We start from the raw sequence: 17,847 nt of genomic DNA, 5'->3' as shown, positions 1-17,847 counted from the left end.
CTCTCCCTCCTGCCCCCACCTGCCTTGTCCGTCTGACTACTAGTTTACTAATTTTATTGAATTTTTCAAAGAATCAGCTCTTGGTTTCTTTGACTTTTCTCTATTGCTTTTCTATTTCATTTATTTCTGCCCTGAACTATTTGCTCCCCTGTGATTTCTTTGGGTTTAATTTACTCTTCTATGGCTAATTCCTCAAGGTGGAAGCTTAGATACTTGATTTGAGACTTTTCTTCTTTTGTAAATGTTAGCATTTAATCCTGTTAATTTCCCTTTAAGCATTCATTTAGTTGTGTCCCACAGATTCTGATAGGTTGTATTTTGGTTTTCAGTTAGAAATATTTAGTAATTTCTCTTTGATCTCCTCCTTGACCCATGGGTTATTCAGAAGTGCATATTGTTCAGTTTTGAAATAAATTTGGAATACTTGAGGATGTTTTAGGTATTTTTCTATTATTAACCCAGATATTCTGCTACTTCCTCTGTCTGATCTACTCTGCTCTGTGTTAGTTATTGTGAATGTTTGATGGAACCCCCAGAGAGAACCCCCAGGAGTGACCTGAGCTTTACTAACAATGTGAATTACTTGGTGCTGAATCTTTTCCTTGATTTCTCTGCATCCAGTGATCCTGGGGCCAGTACTGCTGATTGAGGAATAATGTTGTATTGTGGTCCAACAGATCTGGGTTCAGATTGGCTCTTGCTTAGTAAAATACTACTTAAGCTAACTACATGATGTAATGGTGTCTTGGTTTTCTTATCTGTGAGGTAGACATAATATAATAGTCTTGCCTTGATTATGATCCAGGGTTTTTGTGAACATCAGATAAGATAAACATTGCTGTTAAATTATTAACCATGTAAAATGTAAGATGTTATTATTGTTGATGGATGTTTCCGACATGTACAATTATTTGTCATTCTGTTCTTTAGCAGGGTTACATTTGACTATATAAGCAGATCATTATAAAACCTCTTACTTTAACTTATAGGGCATTGAATGTACATGTTAAAATACAAGTTTGAAGATAGTACTCACTTCATTAACTTCTAATAACCAAATATATAACTGAGAGATGTGATTATATGAAATAACTACCCACTTGAATGAAAACTGGGCATAATTCTGTGGATATTTTCTTTGGTGAACAAAGTAAATGTCTTTCTACAAATCCATGCTGAATAAGTGGTGGATCAAATAGCCCTGAAATAAGATTTTTTTTCAAGTTTTTACTTAAATTCTAGTTAGTTAACATACAATGTAATACTAGTTTCAAGCGTAGAATTAGTGATTCATCACTTACATATAACACCCAGTGCTCATCACAACAAATGCCCTCCTTAATGACCATCACCCACCTAGCCCATCCCCTGCCCACCTCCCTCCAGCAACCTCCAGTTTGTTCTCTATAGTTAAGAGTCTCTATGGTTTGCTTCCCTGTTTTTCCTGATAGGGTTCATCTGTTTTGTTGCTTCATTTCCATATATGAGTGAATGAAATGAGATTTTAAAAATTATTTTATTTTTTCATCATGGTAAATGTGCTCTTTTATCCTCTTCACCTATTTCACCCATCCCTCCCACCCACCTCCCTTCTGCTAAACATCAGTTTGTTCTCTATAGTTAAGATTCTATTTTTGGTTGTCTCTTTCTCTCTCTTTTTTTCCTATGCTCATTTGTTTTGTTTCTTAAATTCCACCTATGGGGGAGATCATATGGTATTTGTCTTTTTCTGACTGAGTTATTTTGCTTAGCATAATACTCTTCTAGCTCTATCCATGTCATTGCAAATGGCAAGATTTAAGTTTTTATGGCTGAGTAATATTCCAGTGTGTGTGTGTGTGTGTGTGTGTACCATATCTTCTTTATCCATTCATCTATTGATGGACAGTTGGTCTGCTTCCATATCTTGGCTATTGTAAATAATACTACTATAAACATAGAGGTGCATGTATCCCTTTGAATTAGTGTTTTTGTATTTTTTAGGTAAATACCCAGTAGTGCTATTGCTGGATCATAGGATGGTTCTATTTTAAATTTTTTGGGGAAACTCCATACTGTTTTCCACAGTGGCTGCATAGTTTTCATTCCCACCAACAGTGTCAGAGGGTTCCTTTTTCTCCACATCCTCGCCAACACCTATTATTTCCTGTGTTTTTTATTTTAGCCATTCTGACTGGTGTGAGGTGATATCTCATTGTAGTTTTGATTTGCATTTGCATTTTGCTGATGATGAGTGATATTGAGCATTTTTCATATATCTGTTGGTCATCTGGATGTCTTCTTTGGAGAAATGTCTGTTTATATCTTCTGCCCTTTTTATTTATTTATTTATTTATTTATTTATTTATTTATTTATTTATTTAATGGGGGAGAGAGCGAGGGAGAGCACAAGCAGGGGGAGGGAGAAGCAGGCTCCCTTGCTGAGCAGGTCCATCCTGGGACGCTGGGATCATGACCTGAGCTGAAGGCAGATGCTTAATTGACTGAGCCACACAAGCACCCCTCTTCTGCCCATTTTTAAATTGGATTATTTGGGGTTTTTTGGGGGTGTTGGGTTTTATAAGTTCTTTATATAGTTTGGATACTAACCCTTTATCAGATATGTCATTTGCAAATATCTCTTCCCACTCCATAGGTTGCCTTTTGTTTTTGTTGATTGTTTCCTTCATTGTGAAGAGACTTTTGTTTTGATATAGTCATAATAGTTTATTTTTGATTTTGTTTCCCTTGCCTCAGGAGACATATCTGGAAAAATGTTGCTATGGCCAATGTCTGAGAAATTACTATCTGTGCTCTTTTCAAGGATTTTCATGGCTTCAGGTCTCACATTTAGGTCTTTCATCCATTTTGAGTTTATTTTTCTGTATGGTCAAAGAAAGTTTCATTCTTTTGCATGTGTATGTCTAGTGTTCCCAACACCATTTGGAAGAGACTGTCTTTTTCCCATTGCATATTCATTCCTCTTTTGTTGAAGAGTAATTGGCCATATAATTGTGGGTTTATTTCTGGGTTTTCCATTCTGTTCCATTGGTCTATGTGTCTATTTGTGTGCCTCTACCATACTGTTTTAATAACTGCTGCTTTGTAATATAGCTTGAACTCTGGAATTAGGATGCCTCCAGTTTTTGTTTTTGTTTTTTTTGTTTGTTTGTTTGTTTCTTTATTTCAGATTGCTTTGGCTACTCGGGGTCTTTTTTGGCTCCATTAAATTTTAGGATTGATTGTTCTAGTTCTGTAAGAGACTATGTTGGTATTTTGATAGGGATTGTGTTAAGTCTGTAGATCGCTTTGGGTAGTATAGACATTTTAATGATAACGATCAGGTGAGTTTTAACATTTGATATTTTGGCTGTAAGCAAAAGAACTACAAGAGGAAAAGCTATGTATATTCCTGTGGTTTTGACTTGCCCAACTGTCAGGAATTCAGTGGCTTTTGATATGCATTAGGGACCAAGTATCCTTGAAAAGTAAGATTTTGAATTCTGATAAATGGGATTCTGAGGGAAATCTCTCTAGAGGAATCTCTGGACAGATGTTCTGCTCTATTATCATAAAAGGTCCACTACAGGAAACTGGGGGAAATATACATATGTTTTTAAGAACTAACCACAACTTGCTTCTCTCCTGGGGCCACAGTATCATCACCTTACTTTTTTTTATTCATTGACCAACACCTGACAGTATTATCGATGCCGAACACTGGATAAGAGAGAATGGAGAGCCCATGTCCCTGTTCACAAATGTAGGATTCATTCCAGTTGGGAGGCATTTACTATACAATAATATACATTTGATACTCAGGTCATAGAGCAGAGGTCAGCGCTCTGGGGAGTGGGTCTAACCTGACCTGGAGCCTGTTTTTATAAAGTGTATCAGATGGCAGCCACACTCATTCATTTGCACACTGTCTATGGCCTCTTTCACAAATACAGCGACAGGGTGAGTGCTTGTGACAGACTGGAGTGGCCCGCAAAGCTTAAAATGTTTGCTATCTGGTCCCTTACAGAAGAAGAGTGCCGACCCCTGGTCCAGAGTAGAACAGAGGGAGAGGCCAGGCAGGTTTCCACATGGAGGAGACCTTGAGGTGAGACCCAAATGAGAAGAATGAACTGAGTGAGGAGCATGGGGTTTACTCCAGGCGGAGGGCAGAGGGCAGAGGGCAGAGGGCAGAGGGCAGAGGAAGCACACAGCCTGAGGTGCTAGTAGGCTTGGGGGCAAGAAGGAAGTGGCTGGATGTGGAAAATGAGGTTTAGTGGTGCGGGGTGCCCCCAGGGCTCTTGGAGGCAGGTGCTCCAGAATGTTCCAGTACCAGAGATCCCCCGACAATCTGCCAGAGCCTATGGATCTCTTCCCGGAATAACGTTTTTTTTTAAAAAGTGCATAAAATAAAAGACACAGGGCTCCAAATCGTTACCAAAGGATTACGAAACACATTTGCATTACAGTATTGTGTGCTCCTTTATTAACATGTTATCTAACCAGATTTAGAAGCTGGTCTCATGACTACTATAATGTCTACTCTTCCAAATGCTCATCGCTTCCAGAAATCCCCCCCACAGACACACCTAGAAATAATGTTTGCTCAAATATCTGGACAGCCTGGCCCAGTCAAGTTGACACATGAAATTAACAGAGGGAAGTGCTGGATTCCGAACTGAGGCTGGGAACCCTAGCGGAGGAAAACTTGACCCTGCCTGAGTTCCCAAACCCCTTGCCCCAAGTTAAAGTCCCCTGGTATAGAACCTCATTCTTGTCTAATCAGAGCAGAGCCCATGGAGGGGGGACACGGGATGCAGACCTTGCCGTACTTTACAGATTTTCTCTCGCTGCTCCATGGGGAATGGATCATGAAGGAGGTCCAGCGACGGGGGCCCATGGGTCTTCGTTGAGTGATTTCATACATTACCCGTCTTGCTCTCTGTTCCCTTTGCTCCCCGAACAGGAGGGGTGAGGATTAACCACGGGCATGGACGCTGTCCCTTCCACCAGGAGAGGGCATTTGAAATGAGAAGTCTCAGTTCATTTATCTGGAGAGTCAGAGGGCTGCCTTGGGCTTTAAGGTTCCTGCGAAAGGTAATATTCTTAAATCTATACTTTGTATTTCTTTTAATTGTAGGCAGCTGTCAATAATTGTCTGCACTCATAAATGGGTAGAATGAAATAGAATGAACTGTTTGGAGTCTGTCCTACCTACCACCGCTTAAGAGACGGAGTCAAGGCCAAGAATGCAGGATGTTATCATTTTTCACTGACAAAAAGAACTCGGTTATACAAAGGAATTGCTCCTCTTCATGACAATATGCAGCTGGAATAAATCCGACATCTCCAGGCCCTTCACCTTCTCCTGGACTTCTATTTCTGGTTTCCACATCGCCATTACCTCTAGAAGTCAATATTCTTTAACTGCTTCTAAGGTTTTCCATCTGCAATTAAATGGTCTTGTGTTAATTCACATTTGCAGTGAAATGTGGATCTTCTGCGTATTCATCTAAATCCATGAACCTTAATTGTTACGTTGAGCTGTCTGATCAAGGTCGTTAGTGCTTTATGTCCTCTAATCCTATTTGTAGTTTGCTTGGTTGAAAACGCCATGGCGAGACACTCACCTAGGATTTTAACAAAGACTGAAGCGTTTGTGTTAAAGGTGATGTGCGGAGGGAAGATGACCACGTGGCGTCTACGGGTGTTCCGTGCATGTTCAGGCCGAGGGGTGTGTGGAGTGTGCTGTTACCTGCAGTCACAGTTCTTTCACTGTAAATACAGGCGTGCCCAGCAAAACGGGAACATTCTGCATGTGCACGTAAGGTTGGATTTCATGTGCCATGCCCTACAGAGGAGTGTCAAAGAAAGATTCTGGTAAGAGATGGGTGACTAGCTCAGGTGCAAGACCTCAAAATTCACCCAAACCGGTTATGGGTCTGTGCACAGAAATTGCTTGGAAGTGAAAAGTCAGCAAGTTTCCAAAGAAGATCCAGCTTGCCGAGAATCCATCCTTTCTGTCTTGCTGCATGGTCTGACCTCCTCCTATCTCTGGAGGGAGCCAGTGTTCTCTAGTTTCCTCTTTTTTCTGCCATCTCAGGAGAAGTTGGGAGGTAGGGTGGCTCTGAGGGGCTGAGGAGACAGATTTTTGCTTTTAGTTTCTGAGGATATGCAGCAGGACCTGCTATGCGAGGCAGCCCTGGCATGACGCTGAGAGACCAGACTACACATCAGACCAAAGCAGTTTGTAGAGCTGCACTGATTCCACATGTAGCTACCATTTTGGGAACAAATATCTAGTATGAAAAAAGAGGTGATATCTTCATGCTCTCTGTTTATATTTTTCCTCCACTGCTGTCATTAAAGAGAAATGGAAACATCTGGAATATTTGTAAAGTTGAAAAAAATAGGAGCCTTTTCATCATTATTTTGTCAGGTATTGAGCAAATGAAAACATACTTATTTGAATATGGATTGCAAGATGATTATGCTTTCTGGAGCTTTAATATAAGTCCAGATTTTATCTTCAGATAAGCCTGAACATGTAAAGCCATCTGCGCAGGTACACAAATGGTGCATGGCTCCTTGTGTGTGTACCTTCTGTAGTTCTGTGAAACCTCACATCCACGTCCTGGCGTATTTTTTTGAAGTTGTGACATTGACAGTCAGACTGCAGAAAGCCGGTACGGTCATTAGACGTCCTGTTACATCTCAAAAATGATTTTGTTCATTTGAGTTGGAAAGAAATGTTACCTAAAACAGTGCACTTCTCAGAAAGAGTGTTGTAACTTTAGCTATTATGAGGATGCCACCCTAGAAGACAAAAGAGAGCATATGGCCCTCATTTCTTGCCGTAGGATATCATTCTATCCACAGGTGTCACAGAGAACATCTGGCAGACCGTTGTATTTTGTCTCGCTCTTGTTCTTCACTCACCAGTAGTGTTTTGCATGGTCCAGCTCACCAATCTTTCTTGGCTCTGTGGCCACGATGGCTTCTTCCAGGGCCTCTGTGTCTCGAGAAGTCCTTTCCACACACTGCTCCCTGCACTTGGGGATCTGCGTCCTAACCCTAACTCTTACTCATCTTCCTATCTCGGCTTCAGGCCCTTCGTCAGGGAAGCCTTCCTGACCTCCCTCAGTCCAATATCCCTAGACAATTCCTCAGAGCCCGTATGGCGGTCCTCCAACCTCCCGGCAGACTTCTTACTTAATATTCGTTGGCATTTAGGTGGTGTGTGTGGGTTGTGGAACTTGGCAGTCTCCTTGGTGGGCTTGACTTCTCATGGGGCATATTTGGTTTTCTTATCTCTAGCTCGGGGTGCTTTGCCCAATGGTGGAGGGCCAGGCTGTCTTCCTGACAACTGCACAGTAAGGGCTTCTGTCTCAGTCTGTTCTGGTGGCTATACCAAAATGCTACGGGCTGGGTCGCTTATAAACAACAGAGGGTTATTTCTTAGACTTCTGGAGGCTGGAGGTCCAAGAGCAGGGTGCCAGCATGACTGGGTTCTGGAACCCTCTCCCAGGTTGCAGACAGCAGACTCCTCGCTGTGTCTTTGCAGGACGGGGAGCAGGGAGAAGAGACACGCTTCTTGTGACTCTCAGGAGGGCACTTAAGCCCACTGAGGAGGCTCCACCCTCATGACCTCATCACCTCCTAGAGGCCTCACCTCCTAACAGCATAACACTGGGGGGTAGTGTTTCCACATATGAAGTTGGCCGGTGGAGGCCCCGGGGGCGGTGATGCAAGCATGCTGTCCGTGATTGTCTTGTAGCATAAACTTCGGATAAATACCGTCTCCCATCTCTTGAGATCCAGCTAACTGCTCATGATTACCATCTCTGTGTTACCTGTTCCTGAGAGACTGAGGTTTCCCAGGTCACAGGGAGCTTCAGTCCACACGCCGACATTCTGATGGGTATTTGGATCTTCTGTGTTCCCTTTTTTCACAATCAAGCTTATCAGTGACACCTGTGAGCATCCGTCCTCCCCCCCCAATCAACTCATCCCTGTCATTGTGCTTCTGAGACTTCTACACGTTCCTCTGCTTTCAGCCTGGCTCTGTGTTCTCTGTTTTCCTGACTTTCGTAGTCAGAGTACATCTTCAGAGAGATGACAGGAGATGTTTATCCAGTCAGATAAGAGGTCTGTAAAGAGTGGAGACAGGGTCTTTTTAGTATCCTTGGCATCCCAGCTCATTGGAGTACCTCAATGAATATTTAGTCAATAAACACATGAATAAATGAATGTATACATAAAATAAAAAAATAGCAGGTCTTAATTGGAGAATCATTGTATGATGACATCATGACAGGGCCAGAGAGCTATGTCAGATACATGACCGATGACAACACTGGATGTGGTATTTGTTTAGCTCATTCGGGGGCAAAGCACATTCCTGTGTTGTTCTGTTTGATTCTCTTGAGGATCACGTGGGTCGGCTCTGCAGGTGTTACGCCCTCTATTACCGCGGAAGATACTGAGCTCAGGGCCACGCGGCGGGACCCAAACTCAGGTCTGCGCCCTTTTCAGCTCCAGGGTGGCCTCAGGGCATGGTTGAGAGTGCACGTGCACCTAATACTCCCGATGTTGAAGTTGCTCTCTGTCACGTGGAGGAGGGAGATGTTACCTTACATAGCGTCTTCATCTGCTCAGCGTGCTGTAAAAAAGACCACACATAGGGAGGCTTACACAACAGGGACGTACTGTCTTCCGCTTCTGGAGGCTGGAAGCCCAAGGTCAAGGTGTCCGCAGGGTTGCTTCCTTCTGGAGTCGTGAGGAAGACTCTGTTCGATCCATCCCTCATCCCCACCTTCAGGGGTCTGCTGGCATGGTTGGCTTTCTGTGGCTTGTAGTCACAGGGCCCCTTCTTTGTCATCATGTTCCCTGGGCATTCTCCTCACATCTCTGTCCTCACAGGACTGTCTGCTAGGGCACCTGTTGTACTGGAGCGGAGCCCCCCTTACTCTAATAGGACCTCACCTTAACTATTACATCTGCAAGGGACTCCTCTTTTTTAAAAAACTTTTTAAATTTGAATTCAATTAATTAACATATAATGTATTAGTAGTTTCAGCGGTAGAGGTCAGTGATTCATCAGTTGTGTATAACACCCAGTGTTCATGACATCACATGCCCTCCTTAATGTCCATCACACAGTTACCCCAGCCTCCACCCCCCTCCCTACCGTAACCCTCAGTTTGTTGCCTATGATTAAGAGTCTCTTGTGATTTGTCTCCCTCCCTGGTTTCTTTCTTTTCTTTTTCTTTCTTTCTTTCTTTCTTTCTTCCTTCCTTCCTTTCTTTCTTTCTTTCTTTCTTTCTTTTTCTTTCTTTCTTTCTTTCTTTCTTTCTTTCTTTCTTTCTCTCTCTCTCTCTCTTTCTTTCTTTCTTTCTTCTTTCTTCTTTCTTTCTTTCTTTCTTTCTTTCTTTCTTTCTTTCTTCTTTCTTTCTTTTCTTTCTTTCTTTCTTTCTTTCTCTCTTTCTTTTTCTTTCTTTCTTTCTTTCTTTCTTTCTTTCTTTCTTTCTTTCTTTCTTTCTTTCTTTTTCTTTCTTTTTTCTTTTTTTAAAGATTTTATTTATTTATTTGACAGAGACACAAGCAGGGGGAGTGAGAGAGGGAGAAGCAGGCTTCCAGCAGAGCAGGGAGCCTGATGTGGGGCCCAATCCCAGGACCCCGGGATCATGACCTAAGCTGAAGGCAGATGCTTAACCGACTCAGCCACCCAGGCGCCCCTTGTCTCCCTCTCTGGTTTCATCTTATTTTATTTTTTCCTCTCTTCCCCCATGATCCTCTGTTTTGTTTCTTAAATTCCACATATCAGTGAGATCATATAATAATTGTCTTTCTCTGATTGACTTATTTCACTTAGCATAATACCCTCTAGTTCCATCCACGTCATTGCAAATGGGAAGATTTCAATTTTTTTGATGGCTACATAATATTCCATTGTGTATATACACTACATCTTCTTTATCCATTCATCTGTCCATGGGCATCTGGGCTCTTTCCACAGTTTGGCTATTGTGGACATTACTGCTCTAAGTATTAAGGTACAGGTGCCATGCAAGGGCCTCATTTTCAAATAAGGTCACATTTTGAGGTACCAGGTGTTAGGACAGTTTTGTAGAGGGACACAGTTGAACCCATAATAGGTAGTTTGGTTGGGTTTCATGGTTGTCTTCTGCAGAATAATAACTACCACGTGCAGACACCAGAAGTCAGCACCCTTGCCCTCAGAGGAACCGCACATGTCAGTCTTCAGGGAAGATTCCTTTGACTTTTGAAGCAAGGAGTATGAAGTGTGCAAGACAGCCAGCATGACTTTGGCCCAGTCAGGAAGAGTGAGGCTCTGTGTTACATGCTGTTTTGCTGGATCGACACTGATTTTTTGATTTGACACCACTAGCAATGTACGGATTAAGAAACAAAATAAAGCCCATAAAAACAGCAAAAACTAGACCCAGGGACACATAAAGACCTTTCATACTAGCCATTCTTGTTCCCTTACTAACCTCTGTGGAATTTCTAAGCTACCCTCCCCTTCAGATGTTCTCCTGAGCGTATGTGCCTGTGGTTCTGGAAGGCTTGTGGATTCTGACTGTCGTGTCTCTTTGATGCATTTGTAACCTTGGTTTGTAAGTCATGTCGGCAGATTGTCTGGGAAATGTCTGTTACAGTTTTATTTTTAAACCAAGCTCAGTTTATTTTAATTGTAAAAATTTTTTCCAGGAAAGCTCAAAGAAAATACATAAAAAATACTGCTTTGATCTCTTTGGTGCCAGATGAAATAAGCCTGTATCAATTGCTGAAAACAGCACCCAAATGCAGCACATGTATTTCAGAGTTCCACACACCTTTCTTGTTTTTTTGTTTTTGTTTTTTTCCAGGGGAGGAGAGGATTACAGATTGGGGAATGTTCTGTGCTCACAATTAAGGGAATCACTTGCTGGCTCATCTCTAACTTTAATTACTTTCTCTTCCTCAACTTTGCAATTAGCTGATGTTGCTACAAATTTTTGTCACATACTTAATCTTGATATAGCGTTTTTGGCCAGAGTGCAGTTAAAATCTGTGAGCGACTCTGATATCTTTATCCAGAGGTGAGGCTATCGGGGCAGTAACATCTGCCCCGGTACTCCCTTGCAAGGGCTGGCCTGTATTGAACAAGAGAGCAGGTGAGCTTTGTTCTTGGTGCTCCCAGCCCCTTCCCATAGCTCTGCAGGTGCACAACGCCTTATGGCTGCAAACCACCTTCCCCCTTCTCCCCCCATCTGCTTGATAGAGGATTTATTCAGCCCCAGGAGCTTTGTAACCACTAAGGATCTTAATCCTCTGCAGACATGCAGTTGGGATTCCACCCAGTTAACAGGTAATATAACTGAGTCTCAGATAAGTCATGTTACTTAGGTAATTAGAGGAAAAGCCAGGATTTTAACTCTGGATTGTCTTATCCCATATTTGTTCTCCACTGTTTCTTGTTGCCTGCCCATGGAGATTGCTGCAGTGTTGTAGGATCAGCTGATACTGGAAGGAAGGGGGAGATATACCCATTTGGGGGGTGGAGGGTTGTAATTATAAGCCAGGGCCCTCAGTTGGGAATTAGCAAACTCCAATGGGAGAAGGGACAAAATGTTTTGCGGCCTGACTGGTGAAAGAGGAAACAGTGAATAACTCCCAAGTTTTAAATTTAGGGAATTTGGATGGGGTTGGGGAGCTCCCTTAAGTACGTATCCATATACTCAATTTCATAATGTGAAATTTGAAAGACATTCTCATTTGAAGGATTTAGGTATGTTGTTTCAGATGTCCTGTAGACATTTAGATATACATATCTAGTGAGGAATCAGAGCAAAATGTGTAGAATGAAGAGTTATTCACACACAGGCAGTGATTAAAATCAGAATTGAGCTAACTAAAAGTCTACAAAAACTTTTCAGTTCATTTCCAGATGTGTGGATGAGGGCACTGAGGCTTAGGATGATTAAGGAGCTTCCTCAGGTCTGCTAAGAAAGCTGAAGCTGGAGAGGAATCCAGCTCTGTCTGATTCCTGAATATAGGGGCTTTCTCTGAGCTCCTATCCCTCAAGCACAGGAATGCGGGGTGGCCAACTGGAAGGGAGATGCTCACCAGGCTTTGTCCAATTTGAGCCCTAGAATATTGGGACCCTTTGGTCCAGTGAGTCTGAAAATGTCTGAAAATACCCTGGAGGGTGTTTAACTCTGGTCCTTAGGATGAACCTGCACTCCTCAGAGCAATGTCTACTGGGTTCTCAAACTCAATACGTTCACCAAATCGTAAAGTTCACAAGGTAGATTCTGGCAACCGTCCAGGTGCTCCCCACTGAGATATTGGTGATGATTTTTAAAACACACCTTTTATTATGAACATTTTCAAAACTACAGAATAATATAAACAATGGTACAATGAATACCCATCTGTCCACCTGCTGGACTACCCCAGTTCCCATTTGGTCAGATTTCCTTCATCTCTATGATTTTTGCTAAACAGCAAATCCTAGATATCATGATACTTCGTGCCTAAATATTTCAGCACAATCTCCAAAAAACCAAGAATATGCCCCTTAATAACCTTAAAACTATTGTCACACTTACTAAATTAGTAATTCCCTTGTATGTTCGTCCAACCAAGTGCTAAACAGAATAGCCTGTCTGGATCTTTTCTGTGCCATTCTGTTTTGATCTGGTCTGCTCTGAGATATCAAGTTCTTCCTTTGGTGATCTTTAACCAGAGATTAGTCTTCACATACAATAATAACAACCATAGTAGCTGATGATTATTGAATTCTTATAATGTGCCAAACCCTGAGCTAAGCTTTCCCTTCATCCCATCTTGTAATCCTCACAGCCAACTTATAAAGTGTATTTAATTGTTATCCCCATTTTATAAGCAGGAAGTCAAGGACTGCATAGTCTTTAAGTGATGAGTCTTTGTGAATTAGTTGCTCTGGAAATCTGTATATAATTACAACTCTTTGTTCTCTAACCAAGGCATGGTATGTTGGCATGTTGGCCATGGAGATCAGCTCTTTTTAAACCAATGACAAAACTGCAGTGGCAAGGAATGGGAGGGGTAGGGTCAAGACAAGATGCTCTTTGTTTGAGGTGCAGAGACACTTCTTGAGTTACCCCATCCATCGTTTCTCAGGCAGGTGGTAGTTTAGGGGTAGCCAGGGTGCGGGGTGAGCATGACTGTCTAATCAAGGAAAGCCTCGCTTAACGGATGGTAAGTAGTCCCTTCTGGCTGGATGAATAGAATGAAGTTTTCTGGTCAGACCGTCTTCAAGGGTGAGTGACTTGTTCTGTTGCTGCTAAACCGGCACTTAGGGTTTAATGCTCTATGGTCACTTTCTTGGATTTCTTAATATTTTGTTCTTTTTATTTGTTTTGTAAAGGAATTTTGATGGAGCAAAGGAAGATGCTCCAGGGGTTAGAGCCTGGGTGACTGCTTCCCACACTGAATTGTGGGGCAAGCCTCCAGGTGCAGCTGGGCACCTGGGAGGGTCTGTCCTCACCCCCGAGGATCTCTGTGCCCCAAGGGTGAGAGGGTGATATTTAATAGCAAGTAGGAACCACCATGACAGCTGGAGAGAGAGTCTGCCAAACAAAGTAAAACAGCTTTTTCCCTACTTGTGAACAAGAGGGCCCACCTTTCTATTTTGCATTTCTATTTCTTCTGTCACCTAACAGGACTGACATTTTGAAGCCTCAGACAGGTGAAGATATAACAGAAAGAGCTTTAGATTTGATGCACAAGGGGAAAGAATGAAGTGTTGAGGTCCCCTTGGAGGAGCAGAGGCAGTTGGATTAAGCAGCAGTTTCTGGTAAGGGAACAGCAGGACTTGGTGGAGGGGGAGCGAAGTCAGAATATGTACCTGTCTCTCCAGAGCATGAATTTGGGAGCCATTCTGACAGCAGAATCAGACTCAGGGGCAGTGGGCAGCTGGCTCAGAAGCTTGTGTTCATGCATTCAGGGGTCCGGAACTTCCAGTGGAGTCAGGGAACCAGCAGGGCCCCACCATCAGGAAGGAGGCAATTTGGGAAGAGAACAGAACGAGAATGGTAGTAATAGACACTGACATGACACCATTATGTTCTAGGGACTCTAGAAGCACTTAACATAGATGGACTCAACATTAGTTGTTGACTGTTTTCCAGAGGAAAAAACCAGGGCATGGAAAGGGGAAGTGGGTTGCCCAAGGAAAGGGGGGACTGGAGCCCTGGGAGCTCTACCCCTAACCCACACATCCTCGTAAATGATTCCACCACCCAAAGGGCCAGTCTTGTTGGAAACCAGTAGGAGCCAGCTTCTCTCTGCAAGAGCCTTGTCTTCAGGCAAGAAGTGTATCTGGAGAATTTTGCCAGACTGGCAGCTACTGTTTCTCCTGTTTTCCTAGAACTTTATTGATTTTCTCTTCGGAGTGACTCTAATGCATTAATTGGTTTTCGGCAGAGAATGAGGTCGTTGATGCCTGTTATTCTTCTATAATTGCATATTGTGGATATATTCTCTGCTGAAAGGGCAACATTTTCCCTTTTAAAATTGCTGGAAACTTGAGGGGGAAGGATGGGGAGGTGAGAAGAGGCACCTCACATGCCTGGTGGAGTCTTCTTAGTTGTTCACACACACTTTATTTCAGCCCCTGATGTGATGGGTGATTTTGAGGAACCAGGGAGGGAGGAGACATTTTTTCTTAAGACTCTCCCTATAAACCTTTTTCAGTGGGGATGTTTTCTTACAAGGCACATGAACATGGTGAAAAGACAATGATGTTCCCATAGGAATTTAAAGTTGAGGACAGAGTTAAGTTTCCTTTGCCAATGTAGTCATTTGTCTATGCCTAAGTTTCCAAACATTAGCAAGTAATTAGATACTCACTCAAAGGGATTCTGTTTTTTTTTTTTTTCCCAGACTCCTTTACCACGGTGATCCAATAGAGAAAGTATATATTCCTTCAAGAAATATGGCAGATGGAGACCAGACATGCAGATGGATAAGTCGACCTTTGCATTTCTAAGAACTGTTTATCTCTAGATTATGTAAGCCCAGTACCAAATGAAATTATTAAATAGGGTCTTAGGGCACCTATATTTCCCTTTCTACCTGTGCCCTTCATCTTAAGTTACTTAGAACCTTGTTGCTTTAAGTTCCATGCTTCATTTTCTCAACACTGATCAACTAAGGCCAATCACTGAAAACATTATTGGATTTGTTCAATTGGAAGAATGTGAGGAAGGTATGTAATATTCTTACCACTTAGATATAATAAAAAGCTGTCATAAACATCAACAGATGTAAACATATATCAAGGATGGTGTATGGAAGTGGTGTTTGTTCTTCCAGATTTTGAAGGCAAGCTCAGCCAAAAGAAACTGTAGTACCCCATTTCACGATTAATAGTGGATTATCAGGTGTGTGTGCCCATTTATTGAAAAGTACCATGTTTCACATACTGTGCTAAGCAGTCTAGAGGCATTATTCCATCTTTTATTTTCAGGAATCCCCCTATTAGGAAGCAATTTTATCACAATTTTATAGATGTGGAATTGAAACTTAAGAAAGTTTCAGTTACCCATGTGAGAAGTTTCCTGTTTGAAGTCTTCTCAACAATAGAGAATTCAGGGGTTTCAACAAGTTCTTGGTAGTTTTTGTCCATGTTACTCACCCTCTCTTTGTAATATGTGAAGGGAAAGAAACAATTATTGAACACCCTCTATTCTTCAGGCTTGGGAAGAGTTTCTCTCTATTATCTCATTTTAATTTTCACAGCTATCTTTGGAGATAGTATTAATGTGCCTACTTTACAAGGGAGTAATTGAGGTTCATATTAGCCGGGTAATTTGTCCAAGATAAAACAGTTAGTGAGATGTGATGCCAGCAGTTGAACCAAAGGGGAGGTGGACCAAAAGAAACACGAGAGGATGGAGAAATTGATCATTTTCAATCTTGCAGAAGTTGGGGGGTGGCAGGCTCTTTATGGAGGCGGTAGAGAGAGCTGTGCATTTTTCTCCTTCTATTACAATTCCACTCCATTGCCACCAGCCAATGAGTTCAAGTAGTCAACCGTCAATCACATTAGAAGTTCTCTTCTCCGGTGACTGTAAAAGCTTGTTTCTCTTCTCCTCCCATCCCCAGTTCTTCACACTCAGCCCTGCTCTGAGGCAAGACTGACTCAGGAACCGGTCCATTCTTATAGATGCTTCTGGAGGAGTAGGAGGGCCATGTAGGTAATTGACAGTGATCTGCTGCCTGTGAAAGGTTTGGTCCATCTCAAGAAAGAGCCCAGCCTCACAAGGACTGGAGCATGAACACACGCAGAGTTCAGAAGGTGGCATGGAATATCTTTCATGTCAATACTGAGTCATCTACTCATCCCTGTCTTTCTGACTCAGATGGATGCCCATGTACATGTTCCTTCTTTCTTATGTTCAATTCCCTCCTTCCCTCATTCCTAGCTCCTCTGTGCTTTCCAGGTACTGGCTTAATCTTGGCCCTGTTTTCCTTGAATCATTAAATATTCTCCACACCTTCCATCCTTCTTAAGTTAGTATTCATCCCCTTAGTGTGGGCTTCTGTAACAGAATATCACAGACTTGGTGGCAAAAGCAATAGATATTTATTTCTCACAGTTCTGGAGGCTAAGAAGCCCAAGGCCAAGGTAATGGATCATTTGGTTCCCAGTGAAGACCCTCTTCCTGGCTGCCAGACAGAACCTTCTCTCTGTGTCCTCACATGGCAGGGAGAGAGCACTCTGGTGTCTCTTCCTCTTCTTATAAGGGCATTCATCCCATCATCGGTGCCCCACCCTCATAGCCTCATCTAATCTTAATTCCCTCCCAAAGGCCCCATCTTCCAACATTATCACATTGGGGGCTAGGGCTTCAACATATGAATTTTGTGGTGGACACAAACATTTGGTCCATAACACCCTGTGGTTGCACATCTGAGATGCATCATCACACTAAAGAGTCTCCTTTCTAGCAGTGGTGGGGCCAGCTGGGTAAAGGAGATAGAGAACCTTGCCCCGAGAAACTCAAATATTAAGGGAGATGATACCAAAAAAGTCACGTTTGGGTTAGGTCTTAACTACCAAGAGTTGCAACCAAGGAACTCAAAAGTGAGATGAAAATTAGAAAACAGAGTGTCAGAAAATGAATTTTCCAGATGAAGCATGCCTGTGTTCTAATATCCTCAGTTAGGGTCTCATCTCTGGGCTTCTTGTCCCGGTGGATGACTCTGTGCTGAACTGCTGCTTTATTCAGTTTGATTATATGAACGTAAATATCCCTCTGTGAAACAGTTTGAGTGACCCCTTGCCAAGGAAATGGCTTTCTGAGCTAGTGAATCACATCCTTACATGACATCTCTTTCTGTTCATTCTCTTTATTTCCATGTAAAATATTCCAGATGACATTAAGTGTACCCTGTGATTGTCAAGGGAAAAACCCAGCGAAGTACTTAGAAATATCTGCATATTCAGGAAAAATAATTTGCCAAGTATTAGCACGCAAGAGTGAGTAAATCCCCTGGGAGGAAGGAAAAGGTTACATTCCAATTTCATGAGGTAACAGCTGCCATAGCTGAAAAAGAGAAAAATCAATACCATAAAACACTGCTTGATTTTTAAGGTGTAACAAAGCAGAATGTTTCCAACTATGGTTTTTTGGCGGTGCCCCCAATATACTCTTTTACATAAATGGGTTTGATTGCTTTTTTTTTTTTTTTGGACATGAAATTTCTAGAATGGTTTATCCATAGCTGGGGAAGACTCGGTGTGAGGTTGTGGAAAAGCATGGGAGTTGGCATCTGTGAGGTTTAGATTTGTGGCTTGACTCTCTGTATCAGGTA

This window comes from Eumetopias jubatus, unplaced genomic scaffold (assembly GCF_037043125.1).
Source record: "Eumetopias jubatus isolate StellerSeaLion01/CBP00866 unplaced genomic scaffold, mEumJub1_p1.0 scaffold_2, whole genome shotgun sequence".
NCBI classification, from domain to species: Eukaryota; Metazoa; Chordata; class Mammalia; order Carnivora; family Otariidae; genus Eumetopias; species Eumetopias jubatus.
Note: the sequence above shows the minus strand (reverse complement) of the source record.